The 14507-nt window shown below is 41.2% G+C and overlaps 1 protein-coding gene across 3 annotated transcripts in view; it reads right to left on the bottom strand.

Annotated features, from left to right (window-relative positions):
- Nucleotides 1–14507, bottom strand: part of LOC100541983 (contactin-4) — a 249894-nt gene that overhangs the window by 201683 nt on the left and 33704 nt on the right. The gene's annotated exons all lie outside the window — the stretch shown is intronic.

Below are 14507 nucleotides of genomic sequence, written 5' to 3'. Positions count from 1 at the left end.
CTTTCTGTAGAACAGGTTACCAAAGACAGAGCAGCTCTGGATTGCTCTCTCAGTATGGCTTCTGCAGACAGCAGGTCTTTAACTTGCATCCCACGCCAGCCCCCAGCTGCCCAAGGCACTGTCACTGCTGAGCACTGAGCCTTCCGCACACCGCAGCAGGGCTGTGGGCATCCACACATCAATACTGTCAACATCTTTCCCTTCTGTTCTTTGTGATTGCTCTTGCAGTAGTTTATGAGAGGAAGGAGATGCCGTACCAAGAGGCTGCCAAACACAGCAGGGCAGCCTGCCTCACCTATGAGATCGGCCTCCCAAAGCAAACCCCCATGGCATCAGATGAAGCTATGGGAGCCATGTTTGGGAACGACTGAGGATTAAAAATGACATTTCAAACGCAGCGTGATGGCTTGCAGGCTCCCTAACAAGCAGAACTGAATACTAAAATTAAAGCTCATTTATTAATTAATGTGAATGGCAGTGCGCTATGAAAATAACGACACTGTTTTGGCTCATCTAGAAACCTATTTAAAAGAACACCAACGCCAGCAGAAGGGGCAGGAGGCAGAGCACACACAGCCACCCTCAGCAGTCACACGAAGCATTTGCAGGGCACCTGAGGTTGCTCCTGCTCTTTCCAGTCCATACACTTTACTGGACTGAGCTGCTCAAAAACAAGCCTCCAGTTTCCCTGGTTTCCTCCATCTGTATTCCCAATCTCTAATTAATCAAAGATGCTTTCTGCATCTTACTCAACCGACTGCAAAGGGTTCACGACATTAAATTTCTCAGCAACTAAACTTAGAGACAGGAAAAGGGATGAATTACAGATGTTTGCTCAGCTGCAGACATCACAGAGCATCATACAGGCAGTGCATGCACAGTTTGCAATGTGCCCACAAACAGAGCTTTGTAGCCATACCCATACACAATACAGACATATGCAGCAGCCTATGCACAACTTAGAAAAACATCCTCATTAGCTGTAATTATAACTTATGTAATTAGCATTTTGTATCTTGCCTGCGGGTCTTTACCCTTCCCTTGAGGAACGCATTGCTCCCTTGATGACTAGTGGGACAGTGAAGATGGGCAGATTGACTCCAAAAGAGTACCCAGAAAATTCACAGATCCGTCAAGAGAAGTTACACTGCATTCAAAGCCTTTTGATAAAAAATAAAAAAATAAAAAAAAAAAATAAAAATAAATAAATAAAAAAAACCAAGGCTGGAGATTCCACAAACTTCTGTTGGCAGTTTCGGCCCTTTTAAGTGGCAGTCATTCAAAAAAACAGTCTAGCAAATAAATGCTCATTAAAGTCTCCCTTTCTCAGTGGGACGTTTTAGCTGCAGACTGAATAACTTCAGCATTCTGCAAACTGCATTTCTTTCGAATGGCTTTTAAGAGCTCAGGTGAGTTTTCAATCAGCTCAATCATAATATGGATTATCAGCTGTATGTATAAAACAAGTCCCATCTCTATGTCTGCATCTCCAAAGAGCAATAAAACACTCCTGTTTTATAGGGCTTTATGAACAGCTATTAGCAGGAGATCCTCTTTGTTACACACAAGAATTAAAGAGCCTGTGTATCTGACAGCACAGTACAGCCCATGCACAAATCCTAACCTAAAATTAAGTAGAAAACAGTTTTATGTCTTGGCCCAAAGTCCATTGGTTCCAGTGGAAAAATACCACCATTTTCGAATGAGTGCAATTTGCATTATTTTTAGCAAAGATTATCTTTGAGCAGAGGTGCAGAAACACTTAAGAAGTCCAAAGAACCACTCGAGCCCCAGTCACAAAAGCTCTGTGCGGACAAAACCCTCATTGCAATCAGCAGGGGTTTGCTTTCATAATGAGTATTTGAGTCAACTGATTGGAGTGCTCAACTTCTGTGATGGTGGGTGCACAAGACGTTCTTGACTAAATGATTTATCTGTAATGCTCCATAATATGCAGCACTGGTTCCTTGGAAACAAGGCGTTTTGACAGGACTGAAAGGGGTGCAAATGAGTCAAGTTTCATCCCACGTAGATTTAGGTTATTTCTAAGTGTGAACAATTTGAACTTTTAAATGGCTCAGTTTGAAGTTTCCATCAAGTGAATGATCCAAATGTTGCAACTCTGAAGAACAGTTAGACCTGAACTAGTACAGAGAACATTCCTCTGGGTTGGGAACAACAAATGCACTCAGGTGGATGCTACAGGCTCAGCTTAACACTGAGGATCTCAAAAGAAGTTGTAATCATGAAGATGATTCCTTCTATTATCATTACCTTAGCTCTATGAGATACATTCATATTTTTCTTGCTTTTGATATTACCTGTACAGAATGTAATTACATGCACTTTTCTTTTTGCCAGCCAAATACATTAGGACTGCAATACTGGAACATCATTATTTTCTACTAGTATTCTTTTTCTAAGGAAGTGAGTACTATTTTTGTGATATCAGAACAACTACTCCAGCTTCCACAGAAAAAAACGAATCAAAAAAGAGCAGACTCACACAGAGCCAAGTATTTCACCCTTCCTTCTCTCTACCGCAGAATTTTATTTATTTTATTTTATTTTTTTTACTTTTGCCAATTTCTGTTCATGTGCATGGCTTGTTTTTGTGGGCAAGTCCCTCTCCCAAACGAATACAGCCTCCTCCTACCTAAAGTCAGTCATTCCAGTCCACTCTTCTCTACAGTTTCCTAATTTTGCCACAAAAGCCAATCTAAGTTACTCCCATGCCTTCTTTCATTTCCTTTTTCCAATTACTCCAATTTATATCCTTTTCTCCTACAGTGGCTTGCTGAGCTACCTTGTTCACAGAGTTACTGAAAACAACTTCTCAAATTTTAGTTTTATGTATTTGACTGGTTAACTTCACAAGAAAGCTTCCATACTCTACTTTTCATTTTTCCTTTCACATAAAATACTCCCAGTATGTTCTTACATTTAATCAAGCACAGTACAGTAAATAACATATTTAAGTATCTGGAAGGCTTTTCAGTTCTGTCTAGCAGGAAGAAGGTAAGATATTTTTTGTTTTTCCATAATTAGGCATAATTAGCATAATAATTAGGAATGTTAACAAGGGCACTAGGTGCAACTAGCACATCAATACCTCTTCAAATAAAGCCAGTTACCTTTCCTGTCCCACCTGGGAGCATCTGCATCCTCACAGGCACAAGGCAACGTCCTGCTTGCTGAGCAAGGACAGGGCATGGGAGCCAATCTGACATGCAAATCAAAAAGGAAAAGATTTTGCTCCGAAACAGCCCCAACATGAAAAACCATTTGTATAAAAAGTAATACAAAAGCTTCCAGCCAGGCAAAAACGTTCAATAAAACCAACACATCAAAAGCAGCACCAGGTTCCTGAACACTGAAGTTTTGTTACTTGTTCCTTTGGACCAGTCCTGCCCACTTATCAGCGCCAGCGCTGCCCATGGGTTTTGCTTTGGGTCTGATGACATGAACTCAGGGACCACTTACATTTTTACTGCATATTGCCATGTCACTAAGCTGTTCAGATTTGCTCTGCTGGGAGGCTGTCTCATTCCAGGAATAGAAATTAATTAATCAGTATATTTTCCACCCCCGTGCCAGGAAAAAAAACATCTCTGATTAAAATGGTGTACTGAAGTTTTTCATAATCAGCACCAACACAACTATTGATTAAACGAAAACCTTGTGAGCACTTACTCATTTTATAGGTGTATTTCATTTCTCTCAAGCTCCCTTGTTTTAATTAAAGGATATATTCTAGACACGTTATGACTATTATAAATTGAAAATACTTTTATGAACCCAAGGCACCACCTTTATGAAATGCCTGTAATCTGTAGGTGACTGAAGTCCTTAATTCCCAAGTTTAGATTCTTATAACTTCAGTCCAGCTTTGGAGGTAAATACTGAAACTTAAGAGTCTATGCTCCAAATAAATCCGCAGTGTTGCTTCTGGGCAGGAAAAGCACTTCACACATCACACATTTCTATGCAGAAAAGTTGGCACATCCATAACTAAATCCCACCGAGACCATAAGCTTGGCAGCATTCCCCATACTCAGCTTGGGCTGAGCTTCCCATTTGCAGAAGATTTCTACCCAATAAAGCTATGCTTAAAGCAAACAATGTTTGTTATTGTCTCCTTTTCAAAAACACCATTCTTATAACTGTGTCACATTCCTATGCTTTCTAGGGTGAATTACTCACTTTAACACATTTCTGCTACTTCTTACTTATGACACTAAGGATTGGCATTTCCTGGCTTGGTGCAGAAGGAAGCCATTGACCTCCCATCTCTTCCCATGTTTCAGGCTCCTGGGAGCACTGGGCACTCAGCTACTTTCAGCAAGGATGAATTCCTGCTGTGTAATTTAGGGATTACTTCTCTAATTAGCAGCATGAAAAGAAATATTGACATCGCACTTGTCCACTGCTTTTCATCTCGCTGCTTTCCTCCATGTCACTACAGAGACAGATGCTCACTGATTCATTTTAAAAATATAAGAGATTAATTATCACACATTGTTGTGAGAAAATCACAGTAAATTAGCCCAATAATTACAAATTGCAAATTATCTGGTCAAGTCTGATAAATGGAGACCAGCAGGGAGCTTTATACAGCCTACGTACCCATTCCTGCCCATTATTCCACCTACTACATACATATATGTGGGGAAGATGTTTCATGACCGTGTAACCCTTCAGACATTTTGCTAGTTTTCATCAACTTACCCAAACTGCACATCTCTTCCAAAGATGCCTAGAACATTTTCAAACTTCAATACGCATAAATTAGTGGTACTGCATAAGGCAGCCCTAATTTATGCACTCACTATGGACCTAATTAGTTCTTCTGTAACAGAACGTCAGACAGATTTTCTTAATAAAGCAGAACATATCATATTGGATACGTATGTAATACACAGAACTTTATCTTTGTCACTTCACATTACTAACCCACAGAGAGAAGGAGCTCCTGAACTTGAAATTGGCTTTTACTCCACTGGTAGAACAGAGACAGATGATCACTGGGGACAGATCAGCATCACTGCAGCATAGCTCATCAAGTGACACAGATTTACATCAGCAAGGTGCACAGCGCATCCCAGCTCTGCACAACTGCTTGGAGAGGTCCTACACACACCATGGACAGGAGTAGGAAGGAGCCTGGGGAGGGCTCTGCATGCTTTGCACATGGGACTACACCTCAGCGTGCAGCAGAAGGCTGTCAGGCTGTTGATGATGCAGTTGATGTCCAAAGCCTTCCAACCCAGCTGGCTTACTGCCTCATGCAAGGCCCAGCCATGCCTGAACGCTTGCAAGCTGAGGCTCCATCAAGATAAGCAAGAGGTGACCGTGAACTGAGAGGAAAAAGGGATCGTGTTTGCACTTCTAATATTTCTCACTTAAGTCAGCAACCAGAAACCTCACTAAATGTGATTATACATCAATACGTCTACATCCCCAACCTACTTCAGGTATCTCCCACGTATTTTGTCACTTCAGATTCTGGCTGCTGTGACCTTCTTGGTTGGACTTTACATAAATCCATGTCAAGTGGAAGCAGGCTGCTGACGGTCCCTCAAATTAAATCCAGTGCTAGCAGGCTGAGTGCTGCAGCCCTGGGAAGCACGGTTCTGCACAGGTCAGCACTGAGAGATGGCACTGCTCTCCTGCACCTGAGGCCTCTCTGAAAGCTTCCCAAGGCTTTTCTACGTCCTCTCTGAAAGCAATGCTGCCATCCCACGCAAAATATGCTTATCACTTCCAGGAGTAAAGACAACACGTCTGATGTACAGTGGCACAATCCAGGAGTACACTAAGTCACTTCAGATGACAAGCAAGTAATTTGTCTTTCTTGTGTTTATTTCGAGCAGATTAATCAAGATGAAATATTATGATATTCACGCATAAATTAGCTTCATTCTTCTGCCTAATGACCTCTCAGTCAAGCCTCTTATAACAAACTAATTACAGAAATCTTTTAAAATGGAGCAACAAAAAGCTTTTTGTTGTTGTTGTTTTTAAATAGCAGTAAGGAAAATCCCCACAACACCAAGGGGCAGAGGAACTCCTAAGATGGACCTGGTCCAGGCAGCGCCTGCATTCCCCATCCACAGATAGCAGAGATCAGGCTCCCAGTCCTGTACGTGACCCAAAACCCCAAATAAGAGAACTGCCTTTCTTCTGCACAGATGTTTTAAGTGTACAGCTACACAATGAAGTTTGGCATTTCTTAAGCAGAGGGCAGCATTACATCAGTACATGATTATTAAAGTCACCTAATGCACAATACCTGAAGTTATATGTCTGTACCATAAAGATACACGTCCCACTTAGCTGGCTGCAGATCGGTAAAGTTTCAGACACTAAACTGCATTCAGGTCAATGAAGGAAGGGACAAACAGGAAAGCCTTCCAGTCTCCCTCTTACCCCACACACTTTGCTACAACCAAGACCCTCTCCTAACTCCCTTCTCAAAGCCAGAAGGTTTCCTCTACTTTTCTCGCCGTACATCACAACTGCCGGTTCATCAAATACAAACGCAAGCGGAATGCTGTCCACCGTTACCCTCCAGAACAGCACGTTCTCCTCCTCCTCGTGGACCTGGCACAGCACTCCGCCAGCACTACTTAAGAGTTCCCCTTTCATCCCGCCATGCTCCGGCCCTCCTGGCTCCTGCGCTCCCACAGCGCTCTGCTGACGCCGCCTCTCTTAATGGAAAGTTGGAGCTGCAACCCCTGCCAAGAGATAACGTTCTCCAGCAAAGCCTCAGCCCTGAAACTTTTCCTGCTGCTTTGACATTTGTGTAACATTCAGAAGCCGCTTGCTCACACAGAGACGCTGTTCCCCACCAGTGAAGCACTTCAGATGGAAGGTATTATCTATTCCTAACCGACATCTTTCACTAAATGGAACATTTAATTAATTTGGTCCGAAGCCAGTCTGATCTCTTTTGCTTGCGTGAAGACGAAGACGACTCACAACTCTTTGGCACCATTCCTTCCTTTCCTCCCCATTAAAAGGAACTTTAGTTGTTTACAGAATAGATACAAGAAAATCCAAGCTGGTATGGTGACACATCATTAGTTAAAAATACAACCCAGCATAAAGAGCTTTAGTACAGAGATAGCACCGGAGTGCAGAATTACATGAAAATGGCTCAGGAAGGAGAATGAAAGTCATCTGGAAATTTATGGGTTTTGCTATGGGCTGTAGCATAAGAACAAAATGACTGCAACCACTTTGTGTATAACTACAGAAAGTGAATTTGCTACAATTAACTGAGATGAAAATAGAGAACAAGGAGTAATAAAAATGCTCGAAATGTACCTATCTATAAAACGCAGATAGTAAATGCATGGTGAAGGGGGGAAGGTCTCTAAAGATAAAAACAAAATCCAAAAGCCTACAGGAGTCTAAAAGTCGCACATCCCTGACCAGAGACAGACTTGCATAATGAGCAAAGACAGAGTGATTTGTGGCTTACTGTAAGCTGCAGGAAGCTCTACGGACAAAGAAATGAAAACCCAGCCGAGATGACAGCATCTCACTGGGAGGCTCACTGTGCAGAACCAGAGCTCCAGAGCATTTGTGCCACTTGTGCCATCAGGCAGATGCATGTGATGAGTTCTGACAAAGAGATGACAGCCTAACACTTGGGATGCCCACACTTAGTCCAGATCTACAGTTCTGTCTGAAAACAGAAGCAACCTCCAGATCTGAACAGCAGTCTGCTGAAGAGAGAAGCAGCACATCTCCTGTCTGAAGTTATTTGTAACGCCGCATAATGACTGCAAACTGCTGCAGATTCTCAACAGCTGAAGGAACAAGCAGAGGGCTTTGTTCCGGAGAGGAGACAAATGTGGCCAGAGGACATTATAGGAAGAACACTTACACCTGGTTAAGAGAAACAAAGTTCACGCTAATGAAATTAATTGGGTTTACAGCGAATACCAGCAGATAAATTCTAATAAGGCAGCATCCATCCATACAGCATATGTCATAGCCACGAGCCCTTCTGGTCCTGTACACAGCATCACATGTGTAATCTGGAATCCTGGCTCTGCAGGAACAGCTGAGACTTCAGGGCCTGCATGCAACCACATCCATCCCCAACTTGTGCGCAGCTTAATTAAATGGCAATGGTAATTAGTGCACAACATGGGAGCTTCAACAGATGCTGAAGAAAGAAATATCCTTTGTGCTGACAGAGAGGCTCATCATTCTCCAGCTTCTCTGCAGCCTTGGTGTGATGGCCGTTGCCCACTGCCAGGCTCATCAATGTGACTCCATTATACGCTGATAAGGAAGAACATAGCTAGCTATAAGATGGTATAGGTAAGGTATAACAGAAGGCAATGAGATGGCAGACCGACCTAAGAGAAATAAGGGCAGCTCTCATAGGTGATGGGAAGAGCCTGGAGCACGTCACTTGGTCCCAAGGGAAGACTGAGGGAGTCAACCACGCACAAGCTGTTCCTGAAAGAAAGCAAATCCTGTACGATGCTTGGATGCTAAGGAACAGAGAGCTTAAGATCAGCACGTATAGAGAGAAATTACAAGCAATACATTCTGTGGCATTACCAAAATGAAAAGTGAATGAAGTCGAGTGGTGAAGGCTGAAGTTCACAATGAAGTGCCATCATGCACAGCCTGCTGCATCTATGGTGCTGTATGTATACTTTTTGAAAAGGCATACTGAAAAAAAAAAAAAAAAGGAAAGATAGCTATAGCAACACTTTACAGAGGAGAAGAAGAGGTAGCACCAATCAGTCTCTCAAGAGGTGTTTAATTCCAGAACATACTGGCAAATCTAAACAAAAAACAAATCAGGATGCATCTGTTCACCATTGAAGCGTTCCCCCCCCATCCCTCCCTTCTGCTTCCTATGGAAGTAAAAAGACTTCAAGGAGTGTGCTGAAGATAACATCTTGCATATCAAAGCAGGTGATGAAGCAGAACTCCGAGGAATGACAGGAACAAGGCTAAGAGGAAAATGTGAAAGTTAAACATCTCTGAACTGCTTCGAAGAGGGGCACCACAAAGCTGATCCAAGTTCCCATGAACTTCACTGCTCCCTGCAATACAGTTTGCTGTCTGTATTACTCTGTATTCTGGAAATATTGGGCTATCGAAATACGTTCATTACAGCACAGTGACAACTAGAATATGCTACTGCATGCTCATAACGGGTAATGAGTCACAAGTACAAAAGGAAATACAGACCGAGTGGTAAGAATGCTACAGGAAAGAATGGATGGAGATGAACTGTTTCATGTGAAGAGGAATTAAAGCAGTGGGTGTGAGACACGTAATAGCTTCTGAAAGATTTTCTAAGAAGTGGCAAGGGAGCTGAAGATGAGAAGTGATGGAAAGAGACTAGAAGGAATTACACACTGGAGGCAAAAAATGAAATGAGTCACATTCTGATGCTGTCTTGCCACAGGGAATGAGTGGCAGCTGTCCTCAATAACTACTGAAATAACATCATACAAGAAACCTCTGAGCAGGGCAGTTGTACTCCATCTTTACAGATCCCTTCCAGACTATTTCATGTAAACAAAATAAGTAAAGTTTTATGCAAGCTGTATTATTTTTAAAGAGTGATGAGAAACTAGAACACTAGGTGTATCTTAAAGTAAGGATACAAAGATGTTTTTCCTAAGATGAAATTCAATATATGCAACAAAGGGGTTCAGTGAATTGAACAAGACAAAAAGATCTTGTCTTTCGTCTCAATAAAGACATTAACTTCAACTGCCACTCTTGAATAAAACTAAGAGGATTCAAAACAGACTTCAAGACTTGCTCGAAGGAATATTTCTCATTCCTTCAGTTGGCAGATTGATCATTCAGAGCCAACACCTCCATTTACCAAAGCACATTTGTTGGAGCACAGGATGCAAAAACACACATAAGCCCAACACAAAGAGATCAGGGAAACTTTCAGCAGCAAAGTCAGGCCGTAACATTATCTCTATTACTATTTTTTGCATGGATAACAATAAGTCACAATTAGTTTCTGATAAACACTACACTGAATAATTTAATCTACAAAGCAAAAATGAATTTTAATTATGGCATTCTAGAAGCATCATTTCCCATTTGTTCATTGCTTTTTTTTTTTCCCTTGGAAATCAAAACTTAAAGAAGAGGAAAAGCACACAGATGCACTAAAAGGAACTTCTGCTATCTCATCCAAACATTGCCTTGGCCTTGACTTCAATTTGTAGTCAGAGATCTCTCCTTTTCCAAATGGGCCAGCATCATGGATCTGAGCAGAGAACTTAAACTGGTACAGTATTAAAGCTGACTGCAGTCAGTACTTATGTTATCATTTCAGTATCAAAACACCATTTGCTGTCTCAAGCAGTTTTTGCCTAATGAATGTATGGGTCAAGGGGCAAGTGAGATGCAAACTTGGTGCACTTCATTTACATTTCTAAAGTAAATGTTTAATATTCTAATAGACTGATATGAATTTCCTAAATGTTAATTGATGCAACTGAAATTTGCTAAGGGCACATTCAAGACATTTCAAACAATTAACAGAAGATTTGAAAGCAAAGAAGCCATTTCAGTAACAGTCAAAACCATTGTCATACCTGTTGTTTCACCTGTAGCAAGAAACTTTTTTTTTAAACTTACCAAAAAAGAATAGTAAATTCTGTAATTTAACATGACTGTAAGCAGTACTCAACTAAAACCTGTCTTCTCACTTGAGGACAAAACTCCTTGTATGGGTCTTTCAGTCCTCCAATTTCTACAAGGATGTCACGGATGAAGTAAGCTGAGGGCACTCGTGCTGACACGGCACTCAGACCCCTAAACACCCCAACCACATGTTGAAATAACTCATGCAAAATCTAAAATGAAACCTATGCTTCGCAGCTCTGTTCTCAGTTCTTGCAACCAAGAACAGGCACAACTATGCTGAATTACAGACCCAGAATGAAGCTGCTCTGCCCACACACATCCATCCAGCAGAGCATGCAATACTACTTGTCCCCATCTTCCTGCCCTGCGAGATCTCCACTTACCCCAAGCCTTCTTTTCAATCCAACCTCAAGACGTACAGAAAGCTGGGTTGGAAGAGAACAACCATCCTTTCTACCAATCCATTTAATACTTATTGTGCATGTATGTGTTGTCACTGCGTGACAGTTGGGGAAGGACTATTACAGCTGTCCTGCTGAAGCTGGGGCTTACCTGCTCACATAGTTGGAAGCAGCCTGCTGTCAGTTCTCTCTCCCTTATGTTAAAAGCCCAGGAATGACTTCTAATATTTGTAATTACAGCAGCTGTCTTCATTCAAAACACAGGTTCTCCTTTCAACTTTGCTGCCTTAGAGGGCTTCTGCGTGGTTATATTCAGAGAACACCTGAGTAAGCTCTTTCATGTTCATTTTGAAGCTGATCAAACCAATTGAGCTGAAGAAATTCTCCCTCTGAAACAGGTCTTGTAGCTCACTTCTGCTTTTTGCCCTGGTTGAGGTATAAAGATACAAAGGGTCTGAAATTTACTTATCAAAATAAGAACAGCGAATGAATCTTCAACCCCAAGGAGGCAGACAGACATGATTTGCAAGCAACACAAACTGGTGCAGGTCCTCTGAGGAACTACTCTCTGCTTTTTAAACTCATGCATTCTAGCATGAGTCCGCTAGCTTAGATTGCTTTCTTCAAGGAAATTCTGAAAGGAGTAAAAAGTGGCTTTTGATTTTAAAGCTCCAGCCAACATCCTCAGTCTCTGTAAGATAAATACAATAAACATCACTGAACTAGCTATCTCCAACATTATCTTGTTAACAATTGATTATTTATCCACCAGAAACTACATGGTGCTCCTCTTCCTGCTTGCAGGATAAACTGACACTTGATTCAGATTAGTAATCTACTGCAAAATGCCAACTGCACAGAGCCCATGCAGCAGCCCAGACTCAATAGGTATGTTGAGGAAAATGCAGATGTCTGCGTAAACAGAGGATCAGGTTGGCCAGAACTGTCACTCCAGCATTTTTCAGGAGCACTGCACTCACTTAAGCATCCCTCGAGGCTTCAGCCATCAGGAGATACAGGATGACGGATGCACCATCTCAAACAACAAATCCTACTGTGATTTTAATTGAATTACAGCAGCCATTTTATTTTTGCAGAGCCTCTACGACTCCGTACCGCTTCCTTGCTTCCAGTGATTCAGCAGTTTATTTTTCAATACAGCAATCCCTCCTTAAGACAGTTCCTCATTCCTTTTAAGTAGTGCTTCTGACAGCAGCTACCTAGACGGTTGTTGTTTGAGGCACTCTACCTTTTTTTATTAAATAGAAGTAGTTTATCTCAGACACCTCTGTCTTCAGAGTCAAACACCTTTCCATTCATTTGAATGCTCAGTCTTTTAGCAGTTCTGGAAGCGTCCTCACAATGTACCGTGCCTCTACACTTAAGCTAACCTGACTACAGCATTGCAAGAAGTTAAAAAGAGACAGATGAAAGGAAAATCTAAAACCCAGAGGAGAAACAGCAACACCAGCCTATAAATACAAGCCAACCTTGAAACACCAGAAAAGAAAAAAAAAAAAAGAAAAAAAAAACCATTCTGCAATTACAGGGGACTCCAGCAGAACTGTCAGGAGGCTATTTTTGTTCCTAACCTACATAGGAGGCTGCAGAAAGGTCAGTTCACAGGCAACCAAGAATAGGCAAAAGACACTGCCAAACACCCATGGCCTAGCATTACTTTACTCTACGCTTGGGCTTTTTATTTCCCAACTATGTGATCGGTGCTTTTTGTATGCACAAGCATTTTCTTTCAACTTTAGAAATCATCCTGTTTTGATTTCCCAAACAGACCACAAAACAAGCCTCAAACTTACTCTTTGCCTTGCTTATGCCTGAGCAAGAAGCATGCACAACTTAATAGAATGGACTAGGAAAATCCTTCCATCCCCTAGAACCAAGTGGTGTGAAAAAACAGTTGAATTTATGGTCCCCATTAAAGGTACCTGTGTCAATAGTAGACACACGTGTGACACCCCCCCACTTTCCTAAAAAACATGCTTTAATTTGGTCTTTGAAAGAATCACACCTGTTCAAGGTATGCTGCTAGCCAGAAGTCCCACTTTTCCTCTTATTTTTTAAACAGCACTTCATTACATATTACAATATTGAGGTATTTAACACATTCTGATTACATTGCTAATGAGAAGTGTTTACAAAATAGTAAACTGTGTAAACAGAAAGTAATTGTGCCTGTAGTGATGGCATTGTTCACAAGCCATTACTTGTGTGCATATAGTTGTGTCCTCCAGTCCTTCACACTCACTATCCAACAGGCACATAAGGCATCTGGAATGCAGAACCCAAGCCTGCAACCTAAAAATTATATCACCAGATCTGATCTTGCATTTCTTAATCAGGCTCAATTAATCAATTAAGCATCCGCTTACTTTGAGGAAACTGGAAACAAGAATTCACCCGAGAAAGGGCTCCGAATTTAAGAGTACTGACCAAAGGCATGAGAAGACCATTATTCAAAGCTATCTTTAATATTAAAGAAATAAGCTTTGCCTTTCAAACCACTAGAATGTGATATCACAACATTTCTCATACCATCTTTGAACGTCTCGCACAGATAGTCTGACAAATTTAAGGACCATGCTGAATATTTTACTAAATGTAAAAAGCAGTAATTCAGTTTATACTGTAAGCAACACCCAGCTCCATCACCCCAAGAAAAATAATTAAGAAATTAATTGATAAGGTATTTATGACCTCTCTCAGCAGACAGAGCAAAAACATCTACAACTCAGAAGAAAAAACACATAATTTATTGCGAATTCTGGCTGGGTTTTGCTCTTTTTTGAAGATGACAATATAGTGCATCTTCAAAAGTATCTTCTACTTTGGTAGAAGTTTATCTGCAGAGATCAAACGCATGAAAGCCCAATGTTGAGGAGCAAAGGCAACGCAGTAGGGACACAAAAGAAAACACAGTCTGACCAGGGCTGGACTCTAAAGAGTAAACTGTCATACCTGTATTCATATTCAATACTTCAGTGCTATTCTAGAGAGAACAAGAGCATTTCAGGATATACAGGAAAAAACCACCTCAACAAGCAATACTGATCCATTTGGACCTTCGAGCTCAAATACCATGAAAGATATTTGAGTTTCAGAGGTGACAGTTTTCTTTTGACGGTTCATCTGCAGAGATGACCATTCAGTGATCAACTAAACACTCTGAAAATCTGATAACAAAAAACAAAGACCAAACAGAAAGCATTCCAAGACATCAATCCCATTTTGTAAGTGGTTCCTTCTTTAAGTCGCATACGATGTTTCTAACAGCACTACATTTAGTTTTCTGAGGCAAACTGTTTCAACTTTTCTGTAAAACTTGCAGTATGAGATTCCCTAAAAGCAGTATCTCTCCTAAAGAACTCAAAAGAAGTCTTCCAACAGCCATTTAAACAAAAACCACTGTCAATGCACTGGGATACAGGGATACAT

Source organism: Meleagris gallopavo, chromosome 14 (assembly GCF_905368555.1).
Source record: "Meleagris gallopavo chromosome 14, MGAL_WU_HG_1.1, whole genome shotgun sequence".
NCBI lineage: Eukaryota > Metazoa > Chordata > Aves > Galliformes > Phasianidae > Meleagris > Meleagris gallopavo.
Note: the sequence above shows the minus strand (reverse complement) of the source record. Positions and strands in the feature narration are given on the sequence as shown.